Source organism: Rhinolophus sinicus, chromosome 2 (genome assembly GCF_057876585.1).
Source record: "Rhinolophus sinicus isolate RSI-liver-muscle chromosome 2, RSI-T2T, whole genome shotgun sequence".
In the NCBI taxonomy this organism is placed as follows: Eukaryota; Metazoa; Chordata; class Mammalia; order Chiroptera; family Rhinolophidae; genus Rhinolophus; species Rhinolophus sinicus.
Window position 1 is genome coordinate 140,443,471 of NC_142502.1, and position 24,718 is coordinate 140,468,188.

The following is a 24,718-nucleotide window of genomic DNA, read 5'->3' on the forward strand; positions in this document are numbered from 1 at the left end:
GACCTGGTATAATATATAATATAATATAATATCAGGTCTTACATTAATTTTTGCTCCAAAAGACGCATTGGAGCTGATGGTCCGGCTCGGTCTTATTTTCTGGGAAACACAGTATTATTACACTGTGGGCTTCCCCTCCACGTCCCCACTCTTTTGGCCACCCCTAACATTTTTATCAAGACAAAAACAGGTTAAGTGATACATCCAAGACAGCCTTTGAGGCTTGAGAAGCCCTAAACGACAGAGATGGGGCAACCTCCCCCCCAATATGCCTTGATCATGGTTGGGTTAATGGAAGGACTCCTGTGTGTTATATTTGGGCCTTTTTTTAGCACCATCTGGCAGAGGCCACCTCTCAGCACCTGCTGCTTCTACAAACCATTGCTTATTTGCCATTAGCAGTGCAGAAGGCAGAAATGTGGTGTCTGTGTAATTCGGATTCAATGTACCTCAGGGACAGCTGCGTTCTCTGTATTGTCTGGAGAATGGCAGCCCATACCCACTACTCGGTTGTATGTGGAACGGCAAGAGACAAGAAAAAGGCAACAAAAGCAGAAGTCCTCTCTCCATTTTCATTTATTTATTTTTTAATCTTGAACTTGGCTGGAGCAAAAGATATAATAGAAAAATTCCCAGGACAAGGCCCAGGTATTTTGGAGTAGTTGCTCAAAACTCAGGGCTTTACAGGTAAATACTCCTTGGTTTTGAACAAGGCAAGTAGCATTTGTGTTTCAGATCGGAGAGCAGATGAGCCTAGTTGACCCAGGGCCACTTTCAATGGAGAGTGAGGTTTTTTTCTTCCTCTGCTGCTAAAGCTGTCCTTCCAGTCCTGATTCCTGCTAACATACTTACTGAAACCCACAAGGCTGGGTTGGGCCCTCACGCGCTTATAGTCTAATTGGAGATGTGTCTTCTGTACATCCTGTACACCTAAGTGACAGGAAATCAGTTTGCCTTCAGACCAGTAAAACCCACATTTAACGGGTTATTAGCCATCCATGAAAGTCAACCTAGAAATTGTCTACAAATTTGTTGCCTAAAAGTTTGAGAATACTGCAAACCCTGATCAGATGTCTGGGAGCAATCTCAAGAAGGAAGGGCTGGAAAGTGGTTGTAATTTAGATGGTCCTATCAATTGTGTTATAAAGCAGTTTGTGGAACGGAGCAGGTGTTTGGCCATCCATGGAAGTACAGAAGTAAGCCCTGGCAGTACCTAGGGAAGGGCAGGTCTTGATGAAGGGGACTTGAGCTCCATGATTTCCTCAGTCAGACTGATGCTGTAGCAGGGAAAAGGGGCCCTGCCCTAAGTAAAGACATGACTTTAGGTTGGTTACTTTTGTTCTAAATCCGTATTTACCAAACACTCTTTAGCCCATGAGGAAAAAATCAGCCAGTCAGGCCAATTCAAGCATTCTAGTCCAGGAGGATGTCCGTTATTCTCCAGTGTGAATCAGTGCATTAGCAATTGGTTTGCATGCCCATCAGCCTCTGTGTAAACTTGGTTAATAGGTGTTTGAGAGATGAGTCCCTTCACAGTGAGCCAGCCTGAAAATGTAAGGCCCAGATCTGGGTCCTTGTTTAAATTCAGCAAGTTAAGCACTGCCCAGTGAGGACCAGTGAGAAAGGGGTGTAGACACGAGGAACAATCAAAACGATAGTTTTTATAAGAGTTTATTTGAGCCAAACTGATGCCATATGTGGTGGGGGGGGAGCAAGATCTCAAATGCTCTGGAGAATAACAGCTTTGCAGCTTTTTTAATGCATTTGAAATTAAGGAGGGAACATAAGGAAGCTTACACAAGGGTGGAAGACAGCAAGGAGAGCATTGGATTAGAAGATTATGTGCTTTCTTAATTAAGGGTGGTTATGTGTTCGAGGGGTATTCCTTCTGGCATGTAAAAGGTATGTTAGATGCATGTGAACAATGGACACGGCTGGCTTAAAAACCTTTCATTAAAAAAACTATAGGCCTGGGGCATGATTACCCACCATGACCTGCCCAGTTAGGAATTTATCATTTATAACACACCCCTTTTGTGTCCACAGGGGATAGGAGGAGAGGGAGCAGAGGCAGGAAGCCAGTTTTGCCAAAGAAATACTAGCCATGTCTTATTGTTGACCTTCCTGTGAGAGTACGGCGGAAGGCTAAGAGATGGTGCCACAGAGGAGAGATGGTGGGACTTGCCAAATAGATGTGATTTCAGTAGATGTGATTTCAGAGGGGGAGAAGAAATGCCCCCTGCCCCTTCAGTGAAGTTCCTCTGTGGAGCTGATGTAAAATGTATAACCATCTGACCTCTTAGCTATGAAGCCAAAGGAAAACGCTGTGGCAGGAGAGGGAGTGGTAGGCCCCAGAGAAAAAGGAGGAAAAATCAACTGTTCAGTCAGCAACTTGTTTATTCAACATTTATTGATTATCTGGTATGTGACAGGCACTGAGCTTGGTCCTGGGGATTTGGACATGAACAAAACAAAAGCCCTACCTTCAAAAAGTTTACATTCTAGTGAGGAGAGAGAGAGAGAGAAAGACTGCAAGGGAGGAAGGAAAGAAGAGGGAAGGAGTGAGGAAAAGGACAACGGAGGGAGGAAGGACTATACAGTATGTCAGATGTGCTCTGGAGACAAAACAAGGGGTGGGGAGGTGGGAGGATACGTGGAGGTGTTTTTCCTCCAAAGTTTAAATGAATTATGTGCAAGTTAATATAAAGGTAAAAGTACACACCATGTTTGATCACTGTTTTGTGAGTTGGGGGAGCTGATCAGGTTGTGACCAGGAGATAAAATTTGTCTGTGAATGTGACTCATGCCTGGGGAAAAATAAGCCAGGATCTCTGAATGGAGCATTTTTTCCCTAAAAGCCAGGTGTGATGATAGAGGGAAATGGAACTGTCCTGTCGCCCCCTAAGTATAAACACGAGGACAATAAGTGTTGACCTGGGGAGAGGGGATAGAGCCGCGCAGGGAAGAGGAAGAAGCAAAGCAGTGTCTGCTCAGCTCCTTCTCCTGCCCAGTGGGTGAGGACGGGAGCGTGGTGGGGAGGGGAGGAAATCAGGCCTCCAGGCGGTGGGGGTGGCGGTGGACTCTTCGGGAGACCACGTGTTTCCTCAGGAGGTTCCCTGTTCACAGATGCATAAGCAGGCTGGAGACAGTGAAGTTGAGGGAAGAATATCAACCTGCCCACCTTGTCCTCCGAATTTTAGAACTATAACGTGTATGATACTCCTTCTTGGTGTCAGAGATGAAATTGGGACACAAAAATATTGGCATTCTGAAGACATTTTGATGGCTTATGAGCATAACAAGACAGAATAGTGGAAGGAAGTACAAGTTTGTGGTCAAGGAGGGAAAGATCAATTGTGAGAGTATGAATACTAGTGTTAACAGATAGTTCCCAATGGAACAAGGTTGAGAGATGTACAACGGCTCCTTAAACGTCTGCACTGACCGGCAAGATGGAGTCAGTGATCACCTGTATTCTCTTTGAAGCTGGGGAGATGGGGGTAAGGTTAGGGGGTGCGGCTCGTAGCTTAACTTGTAACTTACATTCCTGGCTTCACCTGCCACCTCCCCCCGTCTGCTCCCCCTCTGTTAATGATAAGATTGGGGTAAATTTAAAGGACTTCCCAATAGAAGTATGTGTGTGGAGACTTGTGTTCTTGGTTTTCTCTGTTGCTCTCTAGCTCTGTCCTTGGGTAAGTCTCTCTACCTTTCGGAGTTCTGGCTTCCTCTTCTGCACAGAAAAACTTGAGTTGATCTCTGTTGGTCCCTCAGACATTCTGTAAAGAGAGAGAGATGGGGGCCCCTTTACCAACCCAGCTTATTAGTATGGAAGGAGGTTGGTCACTTACAGGTAGTTAGGTGTCATCCTTTTCTAAATAATGTTTTCCCTTTGTTGCTTCCTCTGCACAGAAGAGGCAATGGGAATAAGCACAAGAAAAGTTCTGTGGGGACCTGCGAAGTGGCATCTTGCCCAGTTTTATAGTCTGAGTCTGTAGTTTCGAAGAATCTGCAGGTTATACTGTTTGCATCTGTCAGCAGTGCCCATGAGAAATCATAAAAGTGTCCATAGTCTTTGACCTAAAAATGGCAGCGCCCCTCCTATACAATGTGCTGATCCTATATCCGCCCACTTCTTCAGTTCAGCCTATGTTCATCTCTCACCTGGATCACTGCAGGTGCCTACCTAGTCTTCCTGCCTCCATGCTCATCCTCTTCAAGTCTTCCTGCAATATGCCTGTCTCCAGTATGCAAACCTGGTCACATTGCGCCCCTCCTTAAAACGCTTCAGGGGCTCTTCATTGTCTTCAGATGTTTATTAGCAACTATAATAATATGTATCCATCACTGTCTGAGTCCCATTGAGGACAAAACAGACATAAGACCCTGCCCCAACCTTAGCATGACAACAAGAAGCTTGGTCACCTGGTTCTAATTTCCCCATCCTTATCTCTTCCACCCCATCCTCCCTCACCCTTTATTTTCCATTCACACTGAGCCACGAGAGTCCCTGACTGAACCATATTCTCTTTCTCTTCTCTGTACCTTTGCATGTGCTGGTCCCACTGCCTGAATATTCCGTCCTTCCCTCCTTCTCCTGACTAATTCCTCCTTACTCTTCAGGCTTTCAACACGGGCATCACAGTGTCTGGTTACTCTTCCCTAACTTTCGATGTGCCATAATACTTGAAACACGGCAGGGCATACAGCAATAAAAGCAGTCGTACTCTGTGTGTGGAAACACCCATCATCATAGCGCCATATTATAACTGTTGGTTTTCTTGGCGCTCCACCATTAGACTGTGAACTTCTCCAAGACAGGGAACCTTTGCATTCCCAGCACCTCGCATAGTGCTTAAAACCTCAGAGGTGCTCTACAAATGCTTGTTGACTGAGTAAATGAATAAGTTAATGAATGGATGAGTGCTCTGCCTTCGCCTGAGCTTGGCAAGGCAAGCCTGGAGAACAGGACGCTGGTCTACACCCTTCTATTAAAGGATCCTCTTTTATCCTGCGGTTCCGCCAGGGAGATGGCTTATATTGTTCAATGTACAGTCTTATACTGTTTTGCTGAATGAACTGTTTATGCTGTTCAGTGCCAGATGGCAAAGCCCATGGACGTTGGGAAACTCACAGGCAATCTTCAGAGTCACAAGCAAAATGGAGCCTCCCATTTTATGCAGTAATGCATCCCCAGGTTTGTCACGTACTTATGACAAATTTGGCCCAAGGCTGTTTGTTTAAGACAAAGCCCTGTCTGCTCAGAATCTGTACGTGGAGCCTTCCCCAGGCCCCCATGTTCCATTCTTCTTCACCTGGAAGAAAAACTACCTGTCACTAATTGGGAATGGGTGATTTTCATACCAGCTTTTGAGCTCTCCTTTGCAAGCTGACAGATTTCTGCGATTTTAAGAACATGATCTGGCAGTTTCCCATCTGTCATTTATCTTATATTTTTTAGTGACAGAACTGTGTTTCAAGCCAGGATGTCCTGACAGGAAACCTGAGTAACATAACACCTTCTTCCTGCTGGTGTGTTTCGTGTGGATATGGGGAAGCCACAATGGTGCAATAGCTTCTTGCTGCTTCGTATAGTCTGTGGTGTTCATTATCCTCAGCCTGGTTGGGGTTTTCCTCTGAGAATAAGCCAGTGCAGAATGAATCTCACAATATCATTCCTGGTGACGTTGCACATGTACAATAGAGAATGGGCATGCAGTCTCCACGGGCCTTCTGCTCCGTGTTCCCAGCGAATGTAACAACACCTAATGGGCTGTGTTCTGGCCCAGCCTCCTCTGGGGAGGTACGTGGTACTGTGCTAGACTCCTGAATCCTTGCTAAGCTCATCATCACTGAGAATGACTTGCTTTTAGACTCACATTTGATTTGAGCAAACCTTTCATTGAACAAACCTGGCATACCTCTCAAATTTCCTGTACATTTGCCAAGAAATTCTAGCTAATGAAAGCTAAAAGCTGAAAATGATGACACTGTTACGACTAAATTCACACCATGAAAGGTTAGTGAATTTTAACATGGATTACATTACCTAGACTTTGAACCCTGGCTATGATCTTTGCAATACAAAAGCTATTTCCCCAAAACCTTAAAGACGGATAGGAGGGAGAAAGCCATTCCTATAAATCATATTTCTGATACACAGCTAACCATGAAAATGTCCACAACTCAGTGATATAATTGATCCCTTGCAAATGGATTTGAAGAGCAAAACGACTGAGTCCAGAGACATCTATGAGCTGAAGGTATCCTAACAGGATTGTTAGAGATTGGGGGCAGGGTCTGGGTCTCATGTTTGTGTTCATTCCCTGCACAGGACCTCAGATGGCCTTGGATACATATTAGGTGTCTATTAAGTCACTGAATTACTAAATGGAAATTTACTGGGGCTCTCTATGCTGCTAGACTCCACTCACAAATAGACCTGCCCTGTGGGATTCTTAGCAAGAGCAGATATTTTATGAGAGCTGTCACTCTGAGTTGATTGGATGGACAAAATGAAACCAAGAGATTGTGTTTTAAAACCAAATGCATTTACTCTGCTAAACTTGCAATTAGGATGTTCTACTTTGGGTGGGGAGTTGGACACAATGACCTCTAACTTGAGGTTTGTAGGTTTAGGAAAACGCAGATTTTTTTAAAGACACAGATGAGCCCAGCAGACAAGCTGGCAAGAAGTCAGACTGCTGTCCTTGCCTGAGAGGGTGACACAGGCCAAAGGAGGGGAAAAAAACGCAGCCAGAGCTAGTAAGGCATTTTGCAAAGTTTTGCAGAACTTTCCAGGTTTTTCTGGAAAAAGGATGAAAAAGAGACTAAAGGGTAGGAAGAGGATTGGTTAACAGCTGGCTTCAGAAATGCTGACAAGTGGATTTGCCTATTGGTTTTGTTTTTCTAAGTCAAGGATAAGAGAAGAGGGTGTGCTTGGCCTGGCACTGCTTGCTGGCAGAGCCGTCTTCCCCGGTCTGTGTGCTGACAATATTATTAGAGCCACTACCTAAGGAGTCCAGACGCCTGTGCCCCATGTGACTCGTTGGAAAGGGGACGCAGACGGCCCTCCAACGATGTCTCAGGAGTATGGAAGAGTGGAAAGGACAGGAGTTTTGTTTTATTTTACTTGATTTTGTTTTTAAAATGTTTATGTGTATTTACTTTTTTGAATAGGTAATTCATTTACATGGCTCAAAACTAAAAAAAAATATAAAAAGGTATATAGTGAAAAGTTTCTCTCATTCCTGTGCCCCATCTGCCCATTCCTTGCACCCCAAATAGATAACCCTGTTATTAGGTTTTGGTTTATCCTCCTAATGTTGTTTTTATGCATATATTAATACAAACTAAAACCAATTTTAATATATACTATTCTTTACTCCACTTTGAATATAAATGATGCTATGGTGTACACACCTTATGCAACTTGTTGCATTTTATCCCCCCCTACTTAACCCTGTATCTTGGAAACATTTCCTTATCAGCATATAAAGAGCATTCTCATTTTATTTTTAAGGTGCAGTTTTACAGTCTGTATGTACTGTAATTTAACTGGTTCCCACTGAGGGATATTTAGGTTATTTCCACTCTTTGGTATTACAAATTAGGGCATGGACTTTAAAGACAGATGTGGCTTCAAAATCCAGTTCTGATGCTTACTAGATGGTTGATTTGGGGCCTTCATTGCCTCATCAGTAAAACCGGGATTCTGTCATGTTTTTGTTATCTGTCCCATAACATTGCTTGAAAGGTTAAATAATACAATGTAATACAAAGTACTTGAGAGATAGTATGTGCTCAGGATAGAACAGTATACCTTGCAACTGGGCATATTAGAATTTATTCCTGGGCCGGCCCGGTAGCTCAGGCGGTTAGAGCTCCATGCTACTAACTCCAAAAGCTGCTGGTTCGATTCCCACATAGGCCAGTGGGCCCTCAACCACAAGGTTGCCGGTTCAAATCCTCGAGTCCTGCAAGGGATGGTGGGCTCTGCCCCTCGCAACTAAGATTGAACACGGCTCCTTGAGCTGAGCTGCCTCGAGGATGGCTCAGTTGGTTGGGGCGCATCCTCTCAACCACAAGGTTGCCGGTTCGACTCCCACAAGGGATGGTGGGCTGCGCCCCCTGCAACTAGCAACTGCAACTGGACCTGGAGCTGAGCTGCGCCCCTCACAGCTAAGATTGAAAGGACAACAACTTGAAGCTGAACGGCACCTTCCACAACTAAGATTGAAAGGACAACAACTTGACTTGGAAAAAAGTCCTGAAAGGTACACACTGTTCCCCAATAAAGTCCTGTTCCCCTTCCCCAATAAAATCTTAAAAAAAAAAAAAAAAAGAGGAGGAATGAATTTATTCCTGAAAAAGAAGAGTCTTTGCTCCTATTGAAATAGGGCAGTTATATAAATTTAAATATATTTTATTTTTTTAGAAAGAATACATGTTTAATACTTTTTAAAAACCAGATAAATAAAAAGAAGTATAAATTGCCTATAATCTTATCACTCAAAAAAATTACGACTAACTTTCGATCTGTGACTTTCTAGTTATTTCTCTAACCAAATGTGCATATTACATAAAATTCTGAATGGAATGATAATTTATCAACAATTCTCTGTGTGTAGACATTTTTATACATAAATATTTGATCTCTTTGGAATTAATTTTGATACACAGTATGAGGTAAGTAATCTAAATTAATTTTTTTACAAATTGTTAGTTAGCAGTTTGCCCAACATCTTTAATTGAATAAACCAATCTAATCCCACCTATTTGAAATGTTATATTTATCATATTCTAAATCCTTCTATAGGTATAGATAGATTTGATTTTTAGACTTTGGACTAAAAATCCAAGTTCTGTGGACTGCCTTCTCTATTTTTATATAGTAATCACAATTTCATTGAAATACAGTTAAATATTTAGTGGTATAGTCCTGTTTTCATTATAGTTCTTTTATTCAAAAGTAAGTCTTGACCATTTCTTTTTTTTCTTTTGAATTTGTTTTTATTGGGATATAGGTGATAGGTTGGGAAATGTCACTGTGGTGGTTATACCCCACTTATTCTTTCAGAATTTTAGAATAATTTTGCCAAGTTCTAGAAAAATGAAATTGGAATGGAATATTGAATTTTATTTAATTTAACATCCGTTTTGGGGATGTGGTAGTTTCCTATGGCTGCTGTAACAAATTACACAAACTTGATGGCTTAGAGCAACAGAAATTTATTTTCTCGCAGTTCTGGAGGCCAGAAGTTTGACATCAATGTCAGTGGGCTGAAATCAAGGTGTTGGCTATGCCATGCTCTATCTGGGGGCTTTAGGGGAGAATTCATTCATTGCCCCTTCCAGTTTCTGGTGGCTGCTGGCATTCCTTGACTTGTGGCTGCATCACTTCAATCTTCGTGGTCACGTTATCCCCTCTTTTCTTTGTGTCAAATCTCCCTCTGACTCTCCATTATAAGGGCACCTGTGATGGCATTTTGGGCCCATTTGGATAATCCAGGACAATCGTCTCATCTCAAAATCCTTAATTTAATCACATCTGCAAAGACACTTTTTCATAATAAGGTAATAACATTTACAGGTTCCAGAGATTAGAACATGGATATCTTTTAGGGGGATCAATTTTCAACTTACCACAGGGAAAAATTGACATCTTTATAATTTTGATATAATTAATTTAACCCGAGGCAGCGGTCATGGAAACCTCCAATTTATAACCAATTGGTCAGAAGCACAGGTAACAACCTGGACTTGTGATTGGCATCTGAAGTGGGAGCTGTTTTATAGGTCTGAGCCCTTAAACTGTGGTAGATAGTGTCAGAATTGAGTTAAATTGTAGGAAACCCAGTCAGTGTCTGCTGAGAATTAGAGAATTGCTTGGTGGTGTTGAAAACACACACACACACACACACACACACACACACACACACAGGAATAATAGTTTTTCCAGGTAAATCAGAATGTTTCTCTAGTCATTCTTTTAGGTCTTTCAGTAAAGTTTGCTAGTTTTCTTCACAAAGGCTCTACATGTTTCTCATATAAGGGGTTTTTTGCCATTATATCTTCTAACTGTATATTATTAGCATATAGAATATCTATCATTTTGTGTATATTTATTTTGTAATTGTGATATACATAATTATGAATTTGCCTATTCTAGTGTTTTTAGGTCAAGTAGAATATCATCTGCAAATAATGATACTTTTGTCTTGTTTCAAATATCTAGAGCTCTTATTTCTTTTTCTTGTCTTACTGTAGTGGCTAGAATTTCTAAAACATTCTTTCCTTCTTATGACTTGACTTTAAAAAAGGAACTCTAGAGTTTCTACATTAAGTATAATCAGGCTATTGGTTTACAAACGTTTACAACAAGAAGATTCTATGATTTTATAATAATAAAAAAAGGTTTTCTATCAATTGCCTTTGCTTCTAGATTTGATATTAGATCAGTGCAAAAAAAAAAAAAAAAAAAGAGAGAGTGCAACAAAGTCTCTCTTCCCTGCTTTGATTTGCTCTGCCCACCAGATTGGTACTTTTAAGACTTAGACGCAAGCAAGAGCGTCCCTTGCTCTGGAAGCTATATTTTAGAGGACCCCACATATCACAAACACATAAAATAATCAGTTATTTAAAGAGCTTGTCATTCAGGGCCTGGTATTCAGTGCCAGCCCAGTCCCATTCATCACATCTACTATATTCAGGCCTCTAGTAACCAGGGCTTCTCATTCTAAGATCTTGCTCTTTCTGCTTCATTTTGTTGCTACTCTATATAAGGCTCTGTGCTGGATTCTGGAAGATGCAGCCATGAGAAATTAACTCTCCTTGCCCTGAAGTTTACAATTCACTAGGAGAGGTAAGACAAAATAAGGTATATGGTTCTCAGAGAGGTACACATCAAGGGCTGTAGTTTTTCAGAGAAGAAAAAAATTCCACCTAGTGGGGAGAAGAGAAAGACTTCATGGAGTAGGCAAGATTTGGGTTGGGCTTCGATTTGGACCAGGACAAATAGGAGTTAGAGAAGCATGTTAAGCGGAGCAAACAGCATGAGCAAAGAAGGAGAAAATGGTGGTTGAGTTCAGCTGAAGCTCAGGGCCTATGTTCAGGAAACTGTGGGAAAGAAGAGGGCTGTTTAGATGTCAGGTTGGGATTCTGCATTTTATTCTGGTGACAGTGGTGAACCTCTGAAGACTTTTCAGGCAAGAAAAAGGCATGCTGGGAGCTCTGCATTAGAAACAGGAAAAGTCAGAACCATGGAAATCAGATAGGAAACTATTTAGCAGATCAGGAGAGACTCAACCAGGGTGGTACTAGGGGTAGAAATGAAGAGACATTTGTGGGACACGGCATGGCTATAGACTAGATAGAAGTTGACCAATGATGGGCTATGGAAGAGCAGAGGCATGGGTAAGGAGTCAAACCAAACTTTTAATCCTGGATACTTGGGAAAAGAGTGTTTCGTTGACAGGAGCACTGAAGTCAGAAATATAAGATGGTTCGGGGGAGGAGTGAGAAAGGATGGAGTGGGGGTGATGGGAAGTTGGATTTTTTTTTTTGGACCTTATGAATTGAGTTGCTAATGGAACGTCAGTTGTTGGGAAATCAGTTCTGCATGTCAGGAGAGTTTTGGGTTGCGGGTAGGATGTAAGGGACTTTTACATTGTGGAGGTACTGGAGTTACGGGGGTGAAGAAATGCAGGAGAAAAGAAGAGGACCAAAGGAAAACGCCTGGGAGACACCACCTTTGACAACTGAGAGGAAGAAGAGGAGGAGTAGCCAGGAAAGGGCTGATCCTTTGTGAGTGACGAATCTGGAGCCAGAGACTGGGGGTCTTACCCGCGTGTCCCCTGCATCCATCACTATGCCTGGCACACAAAAGGCACTCAATGAATGTTTGCTGATGGAGTGAACAAATGAATGAATGAGCCAGAAAAGAGAAAATGTAGCCAAAAAAAAGGAAAAGAGGATTTTCAGAAGTAGGTGGTTAATAATATACACGTAAATGCTGCTGACAGGAAAAAGGCAATGTCGAAAAATAAGGGGCCCTTCACTTTCTTAAGTCTTCTTTTCCACAAAGCTCAAAAGGTCACAGGAACATGGTGCACGTAAGGCAGAGGGTGACTACAATCACCAAACAGGAGGAAACTGTCCCAGGGAAGAGGTGGGCCCTACAGAAAGCTGCAGCTGCTGTTGGAGAGGACACCAAATGGGCCAGCCTGGTGCTTTCTGGCCCTACTCTTTCCAGCCCTCCTCTTTTGGCTCATGTATGTGGGTACAGTGTGTGGGTACTGGGCTCCTCCTCCCCGCCAGGAAAGAATCATTTCTCATTCTGACTAAAGTGAGGGGCCTGTGTTCGTTTGTTTTAATGCTGGACTTCCAGTGAGTGGGGGAAGCAGGGAACATTCATGTGTAAAATCTGGCCTTACATGAAGTAGGGCTGGTTGGTCCCTGAACTTGAACTAAAGGCATCCTCAATACTGGTTTCATACATAAGTATCATTTTCTGACTCTGTGGTTTTCCCTCCAAGGCAGGGGCCTGGGAATGCCCCTAAAGAGAGGCATTTTGTGATGTAATAAAACAGGAATTGAAAGAAGGGAGGGGCAAAAGGTGAGACTCCTATCTCTGGTCCCCAACTAACCACATCATTTCTCACATCTGGGTCCCTGAACAGTTTAGGGGTGCATGACCTTCTAGAAGTGCATGCAGGGAGAATGAGGTCACCATGGCAAGATAGGCTGGCCACACATAGAGATCCCCATGGTGTCAACTCACCTCAGAGCTTAGCCTGACTGGCCCTCAGCCTTGCCTGGCTCAAGACCTGATTTATTAACACTCCAAGAGTGGATCAGCACTCTGGGGCTGACTCACTAACCCTGCTCCCAGACACTGATGTACGTGCAAGGATAATATTTTGATCTCTTAACCAATGTGATTTTTTCTGTTTCCTGTTACCTGTAACCCTCCCTCCCCTTGAGATGGCGGCACCAGGAGGTATCTTTTGCCTCAAGGCACTGCTGTGGAGCTGAATGTAGAGAAGGGAAGATCAAGGACTTAGATCAGTCTGAGTTGTCTCTTCCCCACCACTAGATCTAGTTTTCCAGACGGGAAATGCCTGCTGTCTCAGGGCAGGGCCCTGGGCACTTGGGAGGGTCTGCACTTGTCCCTAGAATATCTCCATGCCAGAAAGTATAACAATAAATATCAAATAAAAAAACACCATGACAGGTTGAGAGAGCGACTGCAGAAGAAAGAAAATAGCTTTTTTTCCTTCTTTTATGAAAAAGGGGACCCACATTTTCATTTCACACTGGGCCCCACAAATTATATAGCTAACCCTACTGGCAGATAGAGCATTCCAGAAGGAGTTAGCCAGAAGTCTAAGAATATGCTGGGGGGTATTGTGACTGAAGTAAGAATGTAAGTTAGCCCTGCCTAAGTTTGGAACAATTTTAGGTTATTTCAAGCCCTATGACATGTCAACCCTAGTGGTAAGAGACTATTAACAAAGCAAATGTGAAATGACCACACATGTGATAAGGAAAAAAATCAAACTTGTTAGAAGATGTCTGTTGGCTGTTCAGCTTTGTTTGGTAGAGGAAAAAGGTGGGTGGAAAAGGCCATCTGGCTAGTTCCCCCTTGAAGCAATAACTCAGCTTGTTTATCCTGATAATCTGGGATCAGATCTATCAAAACTTCGGAAAATCTTTTTTTTCCTCTTCTTCCGTTCTCAGTCTAGTTGTGTAGGACACAGCTCCCTGACCCATGCTGGTATTATGAGCATTGTGCGCTCCCTCCCCCGCCCCCATCCCTCCAGGGCTGAGGCAGTTGGTCCACTGCCAACTGCTCACAGCAGCACTGGCAGCCCAGCTCCAGGGAGAGCTGTTGTTCACAATCGTAGCTGTAGAGGGCGCAGCTCACTGACCCATGTGGGAATCGAACTGGCAACCTTGGTGTTAGGAGCAGTTGCTCCAACCACCTGAGCCACCAGGCAGGCACTAAAACTACCGAAAATCGTGATTTGAAAAAACAATTGATCTCCTCACATCTTCTTCAATAATAGGTGCCACCAAATTCTGGTTGTTGCCAATTTGTTACTCAACAGTGGTATTGTGATTATTTTTAGTTCCTAGGAGAGTTGAATCTACTTCAAATGGATCTTCCTTAAAAAAAAAAAAAAAAAATCACTTCTGATGTTTGTCTCCTTTTTTGAATTTCCCATTCATATTCTTCATTTTCTTATTTGGAAGCACTTCCTACATATGAAAAATAACATTGTTTGTCATATGTGTTGCAAACAGGTTTTACCAGTTTGTCCATTGTCTTTTAACTGTCTTTCTGGAATGTCTCCAAGCCACCATCATCTGATGGAAATTCAAATTAGTAATCACCTAATTTACCACTATTAATCATCAACATTTACTGAGCACATACCAAGCGCTTCATGTGTCATTAATCCTCACAATGACCCTATGGAGTGGGTACCGTGGTTAGTTCCATTTTACCCATGAAGAAACAGATAAGTTATGAGAGAGTAATTTGCCCAGTCACCCAGCCTAGGAAGGGATGGAACATGAGTCTTTATCTCAGACTTGTCTGACACCCAAGTCCCCATTTCTCACTCTAAGCTGTCCAATACAGTAGCTATTGAGCACTTGAAATGTGGCCAGCCTAATTTTGAAGACTAAGTATGAAAGAAAGAACGGGAGATGTCTCTCATTATCATTTTAAAATTCATTACATGTTAAAATAATATTTTGAATACATTGGGCTAAGTAAAATATTTCAGTTTTTATTTTTTAAATGTGGCCTACTAGAAAATTTAAAATATGAAGCACATTATATTTCTATTGACAGGAGAGTTCTAACCACTTTCATATACTGCCGTCCTTCACTTGGGTGAAGACAGGCTTCATAGTCCCTTGTCTTTTCTAATTACATCACACTGTTGGCTTCTTTTAAATTTGTTAAATTAAAACCTCCAGTTTTGTTTGTTTGTTTGTTTTTACATGAATTAAAATCATCCCAGGATCTCACTTTTTTTTTTTTTTTTTTTTTTATGAGAGTGGAGGGGACTGAATGTTCAAGAAAAGTGAGGTCCTGGGATGATTTTAATTCATTCATCAGACGTCATGACCAGGTTTTGCCATCCGTGTCATCCACATCTGGATATTCTCTAGTGTATGCTTTGTCTCCCTCAACTCCCCAAAGTGGGAACATTCCCATTGCAAATAACCCAGAAAGGTGATGTCCAGAAATTCATTGAGAAATAAAGTAGAATGGTGGTTGCCAGGAGTTGGATGGGGGAGTTACTATTTAATGAGTACAAAGTTTCAGTTTGGGATGATGCAAAAGTTCTAGAGATGGATAGTGGCCATGGTTGCACAGCCCTGTGAATATACTTAATGCCACTTAACAGTACACTTAAAATTCGTTAAAACGGTAAATTTTATGTATTTTACCAATTTTTTTTTTCTAAAAGGAGTGAAGTTTTCATCCATATTACAATATGGGTGAACCTTGAAAACGTTATGCCAAGCCAAATAAGCCTGACACAAAAGGACAAATATTGTATGATTCCTCTTATATAACTAGAATGGGTTAAATTCGCAGAAATAGAAAGTAGATCAGAAGTTATCAGGGCTGAGGGTAGAGGTTAACAAAAAAGGGGAGAAGGGCGGGGAGTAATGACTGCTTTTAGAGGAGAGACCTGGGGGATGGGCGCCTAAGCATCAGGGACAGATGGGGGCAGAGGGCCCGCAGGAGACGCGTACTGGGCCCTTGCGCAGGGGTCTTTGTCTGAGCGGCGGCAGCAACAGCCTGGCAAGCTTCCAGAGTAGTGCAGGCCGCAAGATGGAACGCGACTGCAGGCAGCTGGGCCGGCAGGATGGGGGGTCTGAGGGGCCGGTCCCAGGAACCCGGTCGGATCCCGCCTCAGCTCCATGCCCCCTGCGCCTACCCTTTCCAGCGCTGGCGGCGCATTGCGCCCTCCCCCTTCTCGCCATCCTCCTTTAACAAAGGGCTTAGAGAAACCCCACACCGCGCGCTGCTGACGCCCACGGATTGGAAATAACTCGCGGCGGCTTGGCTGCCTGGCGGCCCCACTGGCTTGATGCTACTCGGCCAGCGCCCGGGATCCTCCTTGCTTCAGGGTCTTTATCACCGAGCCTGGGGTCCTGGGTGTTTTGGGGTTTTGTTTTTGCACTTGCTCCTTTTACTCTGTAAGTATTAAGGATTTTCCCCCTTCCTCATCTTCCACTATCCCAATTTTAACCAGCATAAGTACATACTTCCGCAATTTTCCCCTTGCCCATGAAAAATCTCTCTCGCGCTCTCTCTCTCTCTCTCTCACACACACACACACACACACACACACACACACACACGCACACACGCACACGAGTTTTCTTTTGTTTTCCAAAATGGCATCACGTAATACACGCCACCCTGCATCTTGTTTTTTTAGTACATCGTGGAAACGCCAAATCCCAGATGGAATCCACTCTATTAATGGCTGAATATTAATCTATGGCATAAAGGCGTCTCAGTTCATTTAATAGTTCTGTCGTCTATGCCTTTCCTTTGTTGAGTTTTAGCACCATAAACGGCGCTGCCATGAATATATTCAGCCCCCAAACCCGGAACAATTCCAGTTTTCACCAGTAAGGTCTGAGAACTAGTCTCCTCAGGCCCACGAGCATTTTGCCGGTCCGACGGGTGTAAATATCACGAGATCAGCGCCTGCTTTCCGCCCTGATGGAATCCACCACGGTGCAATCTCCATTTTCCTACAGAAGGTCTTCTCTCCTTTGCAACACTAACTTCCTGGGCCTCAGCCTTCTCTCCTCCCACTCCCTGGCCTTCTTTCACCAAACTCCTCCCCCTCACATTTTCAATTTCATCTTCCAAAGGTGCTCAAATCTCCCCATCCTAAGGGAGAAAGAACCTCCTACTCCCTTCTGTTATTGTCCTACTGCTTTCCGTCCGTTTACTACACAACTTGAAAAACAGTTTTAGATTATGTTGCTGTTAGATATGATATGCCATGGCTCATAATCAACCCAAAGGTATAATATAAAAGGGAGAGACAGCAGACCCTTTTTGCTAACCACCCATTCCTATCCCCCAAAGTGATACCACTTTCCTGTATATTTTTACAGAAGAATTATAGCACTGTGTATTTCACAAACAGTAGCATAAGGCACAGACTGCTCTGCAATGCTGCATAATTTCTTGGCTGTCTACCTGAAGAGGAGCCGAGGAGCTCTCTGGCTCCTTACCGTTCTCCCCTCTGCTCTTCTCACACACTGAAGCTGCATTCTCTAAGCGGCTGAAAAGTCATATGGAGTCCCACAGTCTGGGTTGTCTCCCATATCTGATCAGATGCTGCTTCCTGACTGTGCAGCCTTTGCAATATTTATTTCTCCAATCCTTCCTCTTTGTTCCTATGACCCCCATCTTCTTCAGGCTTCATTTGTCACTTTGCCAAGCCACTGCAGTAGCCTCCAGGCTGTCGCCTCGCAAGATCTGGTGTTGATCCCTCTTCTTGCCGGTGGTTATTGATCCAGTAGTCCAGAGCAAGTGCCCCTTAGTTTTAGCAGACTGATAAGTTTATTGAATGGAATGAGCACGGGTAACCAGAGGTCAGGGTAGAATCCAGACCTGCCCTTTCCTTGCCCGGTACCACCTTCCACAAATCGCTCCACATCTCTAGTTTCCTCACCAGATGATCTCCAAGGCTTTTTGGCCCTCGCCTCTGTGAGGCTACAATTACAGTTCCACTCCTCCCCCATCTCCAGCCGCTGTGCTGGCCCTTTCCCCAGTCAGCCGCACTTTCCATTTCCTCTCATTGTGCCTCTGGGAAGCCCTCCTTATTCAGAATTGACCCCTTCTTGAAGACCTTTTAGTCATGGTTTTTCTCGAAAAGCCTTCTGCAGTATCCCCAATGAAAGGAACTGCTTTGTCCTGGCAAGGCACAGTCCGTACAGTTTTATCTTACGAATGGCACTAACCACTCTGCCTTGTAGAGTTGTTCCATACCTGTGCTGCTACACCATCCACCTCTCCCCTATGATCCCGAGCATAGTACTTTGTACATACTACAGGATGTGGTTTTGGGAGTCCCAAGATCCGGACCCCCTCTGACACTAAACGTGTGAATATGTCACGCGTTTTAGATCCTCAATGTCCCCCAATGGAAAATGGAAAAAACCTACTTCATATTGCTGTTGTGTCGATTAGATAACACGTGTATATGAGAAAGTGCTTTGTGAACTGTAAAGCTATGTACTTATGTAGATAATAATAGTAAAGATAAATAATACTCATTTATACATTTAAATATTACTCATTTAAATATTACTCATTTATTGCTGGCAAGAGTGATTGCCTTTCCAAAGCAGAATTTAAAAGAAAGGAGGGAAAAACTGGAAAATGAAGTTTTTCCTTTTGGGTGCAGTCTCAGAATTTAGGGACTGCATTCTAATTATTCTTGTTTGGTCAGTTACCAGGTGGTATTAAATATAAGAGTAAAAGCTAGAAATAATTGAATTTCGAACAATGAAATGATTAAATTATGCTTAATAGGAGTAATGTGTGGTCATTAAAATTATATATATATATTTTAATTTTTTATTGGGGAATATTGGGGAACTGTTTCTCCAGGGCCCATCAGCTCCAAGTCAAGTTGTTGTCCTTCAGTCTAGTTTTGGAGGGTGCAGCTCAGCTCCAAGTCCAGTCGCCGTTTTCAATCTTTAGTTGCAGGGGGCGCAGCCCACCATCACCGGCAACCTTGTTGAGAGCTTATGCTCCAACCAACTGAGCCATCTGACCGCCCCCAAAAATTGTATTTTTGAAAAATATTTAATGACATAGGAAGGTAGTCATAACATAAAAGTTAAAAAAGCAAGATACAAATAGAGTATGTGGAGAGGAGGTGTAAAAGGGGAAGAGGCTTTTCCCAGCACTCATCATAACTTTCTGTGAGGCCTCCAAGTGGGGCACCTAGTGCCAGAGAGGTTGGAACACATTGCAGGGCCCTAGTCATACACAAATAGCTCACTCCTTGCCTCCCATGAGTCAGGGATTCAGGACAGATGAACCAGGAACCTAGTGCCTCAGGGGAGGCCACAGCCTGCCCCACATCCAGGGACAGTCTTTGACCTGCCTCTGTGTCCCAGGGTCCTCTCTGCACCGTTTCTCCCAGCTGGACTGTGGACTTCAGCCAAATAGATCCCCTCAGGGCCTGCTTTGACAGTTTCCAGAGGTGGGTTACAGGAAAGGCCCCCTCTAGCCAAAAAGCAGACTCCAAGTACAAACACTGCAGAACTAAGCTCCAAAGAGAGAGTCCATAGGCCACAGGAATGGGCAAAAATGAGCTGTCGCAAATGACTGGGGAAGCTCAATGGACTCCAGAGAGAAGGTAGCATTTAGCAAATGGAGATATGACCGTTAAAATAAGGCTGGGTGGTCATTTTGTACCCAGTGTTCACAAGGGGAGGTGTTTTGTTTAAAGTATCCTTTCTCCCTTATTACAATTTTGACTGTAGAAAATGTGGAAAATAAGGATACTGAAAAGAATAAAAGTCTCATAACTTTGCCAACCTAGAGCAGTGATTCTAAACCCTGGTTGCACATAAGAATCTCCTGGGGAGCTTTAAGAAATGCCGTGAACTATCTGCAGAGGGTCAGATTCACTTGGGATGAGGTAGAGAGTCCCAATGTCTACACACATAGACACACACATAAATCCACATGTCTTGCCCCATCCATTTACAAATCCTGCCAGGCTACCTTCAAGATATACACAGGATGTGAATACTTCTTACCACGTCCTGTGCTATCACCCTGTTCCAAGCCACTGCATTCTGCCTGGATTATTGCTGTAGCCTCTTCATTAGTCTCCAGTTTCTCATTAGCCCCCACTCTGTTTGGCCCCGCAAGTCTGTTCTCTACATTGCACTCCACAGAGTGATCCTTTAACAGCGTAAGTCAGGTCATGTCCCTTCTCTACTCAGAATCTCCCCATGAGTCCCCATCTCACTCAGAGTAAAAGGTAAATCTTTAAAATGGTTGCAACGTCTTACATGACCTGACCTGGCTGCTTCACTGACCTTGTTTTCTCCCACTCTCCTCTGTGGTCCCTGTACTTGTCATACTGCCTCTTTGTTCCTCAAACACAGCCAAGAATTTTGCTGCCTCAAGGCCTTTGCACTGGCTATTCCCTCTGCCTAGATTCCTTTGGTAGTTCTCACCTTTCCTTTTGGTCTCTGACAAATGTCAACCCAGCAGAAGAGTATTCCCTAACCACTTTCAATGAACCTGTAAAGTGCCCCCATCTCCTACGCTCCCTGTACCCTCTAAGCTGCTTTACATTTCACCAGAGAACACTTTTCACCACAACATCTATATCTTTTTTTGTTAATTCCATGCCCCAGACTTCAAGTCTCACAAAGTTTCTCATGAAAACAGCTTTTCTACTTCTGTCTCAAACCTTTCTCTCCTTTGATAATCAACAGTCCCATTGTCTGCCTTTCCCAGCCCCCAAGCCTACATTCCCCAAATTCCTCCCTCTTCCTGCCTTCACCTGTCAGGAAAATGAACTTCCAGAGGAGTCACCTGGCTTCCAGCCCCACAAATGGCCCCAACGCTAGGCCCAGGCCAGGCTTTGATAGGGAACTCTGCTACGCATGTGCTTATTTATTCTTTTTATTTTTTTAACTTTTCACTCAAAGTAGATCATAACATTTCTATTGTTGGACAGTTAGGGTGTTTTCCAAGTTTTTACTATTGTAGGCAACCTTGCACACACCCATGATTGCTTCCTTTAGATAAATTATTTAAAGAGGAATTATTGAGCCAAAGGGCTCAATTTCCAAGGCTTCTTGTGTGCATTGCCAATTTTCTCTTTAGTTTATCTAATTATAGTCCCAACAGCTGTATGAGATGCCTTTTATATTCTTACATCCTTGACAAAACTGGGTATTTAAAAAACACTGGGAGGTGAAAAAAGATCCTGTTTTAATTAACATTATTGGTGAAATTGGACATCTTTTCATCTCTCTTTTTTTCAATGATTTGCCTCAGCCCTTTTTTTTCTATTGGGATATTAGACTTTTTCTTCTCTTTTTATATGAAGAATATATACTCTTTGAAACGTATGAAAGTTTTGTCAGTTTGTTTTTTACCTTTCAAATATGTTTTGCACTTTCTAACATAGAAAAGTTAGAAATATCTAGGAAATCAAGCTTCTAAATCTTTTTCTTAGCAGCTTTTGGTCTTGGTTTCAGACTTCTAGGTGGCAAGTTTTAAATAGTGCCCATGGTATTCCCTAACAGCTGAGACCTAGTATTGAATGGAGAGGATTATAAACTGAAAACTTTCCAGCTTTCAATCCACCTACCCAGTGGCTTTCAGACTTTTTTATTCCTGTGACATGAAGTAAAAAATACATTTTACAATGCAAATCACCACCCACAAAAATATTTATCAAAAAATGTTTTTAAGTATTTCATGAAAAATTACTTATCCTAACTACGTGTGATATAGTCTTATATTTCCTGTTTGACTAATTCTATTCTCTTTCACTAAAAAAAAAAAAAGTGTCAGTCTTGTCCTAGTAAATTAACCCATCAATGGAGCCTTGACCCAGAGTTTGAAAAACACAAATCAGAACCATGAAGAGGCTGATTTTCTCTCTCCAAATCTTACCCACTTCCATTCACTTCCCACTCCAAGGGGGTGATGGAGAGTCCAGACAATCATCAAGCCGTAGAGATTACTTAAGACCAGTGTACAAGCATTGAGGCTGAACTAAGCTTTGATTGTCATCTAACAGGTAAAAGCAGAAACTCTGGTTTTGGATTTTAATCCTGAGGTTTAGAAAAAGGTTTTTTATAGTTCTTTGGTCCCGAAATTCTCACCCTAACTATATTCACTTTAATGTAGTCCTAGAAAACTCCATTTGTCTACTATGTAATCCGGGATTTGGCAACAAATGGCCAACAGTAGCTGCTCCAGCTCAGCTGTTCTTGCAATTAGAGACCAAGAAAAGGGTGACACTATTTTCTTGGGCAGAGAAACTAATCTGATGCATTCTTTAAACATACATTTACACTGGCATGGAGAAGCCAGCACCTCTGCGTAAAGGTTGAGCGTCATTAGGTAACATACTCTGAAAGAAGGCTCATCACAAAGGAAAAAAAGAAGTCATGAATCCATTAGAAAGTCCTCATAACAAACAACAGCCTAGGATTCAGGGTCAGAAGACCTGAATTCAAGTCCTCATTCTCTCTTGGATTTCCTAATATTCTGTTCTAGGCCAAGTCAAAACTCCCCTGTGCCTCATTTTCCTCATCCATAAATGGTTATAATAATAGCTTTCTCAGGATTCGAGAGAAATGCAGTTACCATAGCAGTCAGGTGCTATGCGATGGTAGTTACGGTTGCTGTTGATGCACACCCAGGCCTCCTGATTTTGAAAGGCTGGCTGAACTACAGGCCATTTAATTTGGTTAGTGATTTGTGTCCATAGCTGAACTCCTGTTAGTGCTAATGGTTCTAATAGCCTTAAATGAGTTTTGGAATTTAGGCCAGGCACCTCTGGTTATTGCTTGTTAGGATTGGCTGTGCATAGATGGGTTTCTATGCACTGAGCCCAAACACACAGCTAAATGGAGTCAAATGCATGGCATAATTTTTTTTTTTTAAAGAGAGTATTTGGGTTCATGGAGAGTGAGCACAGCCTGCCAACTCTGAGCTGTCTAGACTGTTTGTCTTCCTTTCTCCTTGCCCTGAGCATCCTTCTGACCTTTAACCCCCAAGGGTTGCCTTTGGAAGACAAACTCTAGAGAAGTCACTTTGGTGCAGTTAAGATGAGTTTTAACACTGTCAGGGGTCCACTGAGTTTAAAATTGCAGATATGCTGCCAAAGTTCGCAACCCTGGATAATGATGAAAGTATGAATGGAACAATATGCAAAGCTTAGGCTGAATTTATAGCTCAGAACATTACAGGGGCTTCTCGGGGTGACAGGGCACTCCTGTTCCCTTCTTCCCTCCCTTAGGAAATTTCCTGCTGGGACACACCCGGCGGTCTGCCTGGCTCACAGCTCTTTCTCTTATAAGAGCTGACACCCAGCTTAAGGCCCCCGTGGCCATGTCTGGGGCCCAGGACACCATTTCCCCGGGCAGAGCTGACTGACAGGGCTGTAGACACCTAATCCAAGCAGGCAAACCAGATTCTCTCCTGGGAATTTGAAACCTGAACGGACAGTCTCGGAGCCTGGCAAGCTTGGGGCCTGGTCACATGAGCCACTGCATTCTAGAGAGAAGGTCCCCAGTTGTCTGGTTCCTGCCGGTCTGGCCCTGTTTGTTTGCTCTTCCTTCAGCTCTCTGTACCCTGCAGTCTCCTTCCAGTAAAGTCCCATTTGGATCAGGTCATTAAAGATGCTTTGGAAGGACTCAAAAAAACCCAAAACCAAACCCAACCAAGCCAAACAACGAAACCATTATAAATATTATATCATCTAAGAAGTGGAGGCATGGTGAAGTAGAAAGAGCATGGACTTTGGTTTTAGTATTTTTTTTTTAACTCTTGCCACACCTAGGGTGGTTTTGAATCTTGGTTCTTTGGCCAGTTGTATAGATTTAGGCATGTTACCCTTTTTGAGCCTTAATTTTCTTGACTATGAAGTGGAGATCAACTATGTCATAAAATCGGTTCTTTAATTAATCAACTAACATTTATTTTGATAACTCAGAGGCTATTTTGTCTTATTTCTTAGTCCTGAGCTGCGTGACAGATAGCTGAAGCTTCTGGAAATTAGTGCTATCAAGGTATTTTAAGTATCACTACATTTGAACATTTTATTACACCAGGAACACTCTCTTTCTCCATCTTCTTTAAGAATTAGGAGTTTGGGTATGGGCGGTTAGCTCAGTTGGTTAGAGTGCAGTGCTAATAACACCAGGGTTGCTGGTTCAAAACCCACATGGGCCACTGTGAGCTGTGCCCTCCTTAAAAAATAAATAAAAAATAAAGAGTTTTAATACTTTTCCTACTCAAAGAGGTTTTGTTTGATGACCTTGAAATCTCACTGGACCAAAAGGCTAGGAGCATGGTGGTAGCAACTGCTTTTTCAGAATGGTTCTTAAAAAAAAAAAAAATTGTGGTGAAATACACATAACAAAAATTACCATCATAACCATTTTTAAGTGTACAGTTCAGTGGCATTAAGTACATTCACATTGTGCAACCATAGGATGGTCTTGTTTTTAATGTGATTTAAAATATTTAATTGTGTTGTAATTTAATATTTAAACCCTTTGTCAGACCACTTGTGTCTATTTTTCTGGATTGGGAACTGTAGTGACTATCAGTATGAACTGGGTCAAGTTCTAAGCAGTTTTGAGCTCTGTCCCCAGAAACAGTTCTTAGAAGTTAGTGCTAGAAGGCAATTTAGGAATTGTCTAGTCCAAGGGCCTTCATTTGCATGGTTGTCCATTTAGTTGGTCATTCAGGCATCAAACCTTTACTGAGCCTGTGTCCCAGGGACTTGGATGGGTGCTAGAGGATGGATGCAGCCAGAGTGGCCAAGCCACCATCCTTCCTGGAGGAGCTCATGGCTGTCCCAAGGCAGGGGCAATGGTTTCTGTGGGCTGGAGAGGAGAAAGGTACAGATCTGTAAGAGATGAGATCAAAATATGTAGCCTAGGA